Source organism: Frankliniella occidentalis, unplaced genomic scaffold (assembly GCF_000697945.3).
Source record: "Frankliniella occidentalis isolate FOCC.00 unplaced genomic scaffold, Focc_3.1 Scaffold36, whole genome shotgun sequence".
NCBI classification, from domain to species: Eukaryota; Metazoa; Arthropoda; class Insecta; order Thysanoptera; family Thripidae; genus Frankliniella; species Frankliniella occidentalis.
In genome coordinates, this window is record NW_026267166.1 from 317,951 (window position 1) to 320,987 (window position 3,037).

Below are 3,037 nucleotides of genomic sequence, written 5' to 3' on the forward strand. Positions count from 1 at the left end.
CTCCCCATCCCCCTCCGTCCCCTCCCGCATCTTCAGCCCCCACCCCCTTGTCCCCTTCCTCGTCCACATCACCCCCGCGTGTCCGTGACTCGGATCAGGCCCACGTCCCCTCCGGTGTATGGCGCACCACTTCATGCCCAGCCGGGGCGTGGCGGCCGGGGGCTGTAGGGGCATCTCCTTCATTAATTATGTCGCGATGCTGTATCGTGGGCGGGGCGGGCGGGGCCTGCGGGCTGCCCATCCCGGTCGCCACATCAGCGCGGCCGCCGTGTGCCTTGCGATGACAGCTGCCGGGTGCGGCGGCGCCGCGCCCGGGTTGGGCCTCCGATTGTCCAGGAGGGGTTGCGCACAGCGGGGCCTGCGGGGCTGCCGGCCTCGGCGTCGCATAAACAGACACGTCAACCAGCTGCCAAACGTTTCGTGGCGCCCATGCATATGCAGACGGGACGGCAGGGCGGCCGCGTCGGACAGTACAGCGGACATCCCCTGGACGCCCTACAGGCGCGGGAGCAGCGGACGGCGCTAGGCCACCCCCGCCGCCACCGTCCCCGCCACAGGCGCGTCGCCTCTCAATCACGGAGGCACGGGCCCAGTTCACACGTCACGGAGATGAGCGGGCACTTGTCATCGCCGGTGACGGGCGACACGCCGGCCCGGCGACACACGCGCTATGAAGTTGAGTTGAATCGGAAGCGCGAGGCGAGAGAGGAAGACGCGCTGACGTGCGACACGCCCGAGCGGGTCACGCCGCCACTCGCCACTTCCTCTGGTGGCGGCGGCGCTACCCATCCTCCCTGAGCGCCCCGGCGGCGCGGCGGCCGGGGGTGTCATCCTCATCCTGCCCACTGCGGGGGTGGCGGTGGCGGGAAGGGGCAAGGCAGCCCCTCAGGTGTTGTGCGCCCGGCCAGGCACGCCATGCGCGCGTCCCTCGAGCCGCTAACGCAACGCCACGTCGCTTGCATTAGATTTGCCTCAAGCTCGAGCCCTTCTCATACAAAATTATTTTTTCTGCGGTGTACGACGTCCACCTCAGACAAATAATACTGGTTTTCGGGGCGCTTCTGACCGGACGTGGCCGGGCTAGGGCCTTGGCCTTGGTGGCGGGGCCGCGCCCGCGGGCTGCCCCGTCCGTGTGTGTCGGTGCGGTCACCCCCCGGGCCCCGGGCAGGCGCCGGAAGCAATGTTGTTTGGGGTCGCCAATCAAACCTTGGGGGCACCGCGTCCACCTCGTGTCTGGCGTGTTCGCCTCCGACCAGAACCCCCGACCCACCCCAGCCCGCCACGCCACGACCGTGGCGCACCCCAACCCCACCCCGCACCTCACCGCAGCGCCGGGGTTGCTTTGCTTTCCCACTTACGCCCCGCTCCCGACTTGTTCGACAAACAAGCTTATGGCGTGTGCTTTTTGCGCTCGCCGTGGTGCGGCGTGGCGGCCTGTCCGCCCGGCTGGAGGTCGCTGGGCTGAGGGGGTTTGGGACGGGCGGGGGGGAGGGGGCGAGAAGACGACACCGGAACACAAGTACTCGCTGTCGCTAAGCCCTGCGGACACGCACATGACATACACTGCCATGAGTTTGGCGAGGCGGAGGTGGGATCTGCTCGCCGCTGCCGCCGCTGGCCACCCCCAACCGCGGGCGGGACGACAGGCGTTGGTGTCGCGTTTCCTGACGACATGGACAAGGCCCCACTCCGCTACCGAGCGTGCCGTTCCACCACGCTCGTGGAAGATAAGTGGCGCCGGAATCGCGAGAGGGAGAGGGAGGTGTGCACATGCACGCGCCCCAGGTGGCAGATCTGCATAAAATGTGCATTTTGTGTCCAATCTGAAACGCGCCTAAAACGCGTGTAGGCGCCTAATATGCGCGTGCGTGCGCCTAAAATGCGCGTTTCAGATGGGACATACTATAATGCGGTTTGAATGCAGTTTGCTTCATTTTGCTACCCGTGGGCCCGCTACTTGTCTCTCTCGCACTCGTGTGTCCGCGACCTTTCTCATCGCTCACACATCATCGTCTCCGTGGCGCACGACACGCGCGCCGGCGCGTTATTGACGGCGCGAGGGGTTGCGACGCCACGCCCGTCATCGCCGTGCCCACGCTGCACGCCCGGACGGCACGCCGCCCCGGGTCGCGGGCCTTGACATGTCGAACAGCTGTGCATTGTGACGGCGAGCAGGGTGCGTGCGTGTCGCGCGTGCGGCCTTGAGCCGTCGGGCGGGGCGCGGTCGAGCAGCGGTCCAGGGGTGTGGCGCAAGCGCGCCCGCACGCCGTGTGGGGAGTGTGGACTGACGACGGCGTCCTCGGCCTGAGGGGGAGGCGGGGGCGGCGTCGTCGTGGGCCCCGCCGGCCCGGTCGCTGACCCCCGTCCTCACCGTTACATGCAGCCCGGCCTGTGGGCCAAGGTGGCCAGCCCCGGGCTAGGCACTTTGCGCTGCAGTCCTCCCTTCGTAATCCTATTGCCCACCCTGCTGGCCCTGCTGCTGCCGGCCGCTCGAATGGAGGCGAAGCGCAGCGCTGCGCGCACACGAGGCCTAAATCCAAAGCCCATCCCGGCGCAGGCGGGCGCAGGCGCAGCGCGGTGCGGCTCAGGGAAACCAGAGTGTGTGTGTGTGTCGTGCCCACCGTGAGGCGGGGGCGGGCCGCACACTGCCGCAGCTCATCGGTGTCGGTGACGGGTAATCCCCGCTGCGGAGGGAGGGCGGGGGCGCGGCGGGGACGATCCTCCTGAAGGAATGCACCCCCGTCGCATCGCGTTCGCTCGCTCGCTTATTGTGCGCGCGTATACATTGTATACATTTTGCCGCCAAAATATGAGATCTCACTCGAGTGCGCTGTACGCCGATCCCAGAGCAAGTGGGTTTTGCTCGTTTGAATTATGTGTGTTGTGTGGGACGAGCAGCGGATAGGGGCGAGCCGGGCGAGTGGGTTGGTGGTAGTGGCGGTGGTGGTGGACGGGCAGGTGTTGTGCGGCGGGGCCGCGGGTCGCTGCGCGCGTTCATCGGCCGGGGAATGCGGGTCCAGTGGGCTGACGGGGCGGG

At 67.7% G+C, this 3,037-nt stretch overlaps 1 protein-coding gene across 1 annotated transcript in view; it reads left to right on the forward strand.

Moving 5' to 3' along the window:
• Positions 1-3,037, forward strand: part of LOC113202392 (ankyrin repeat domain-containing protein SOWAHB) — a gene marked incomplete in the record, with an annotated part of 141,076 nt that overhangs the window by 2,578 nt on the left and 135,461 nt on the right.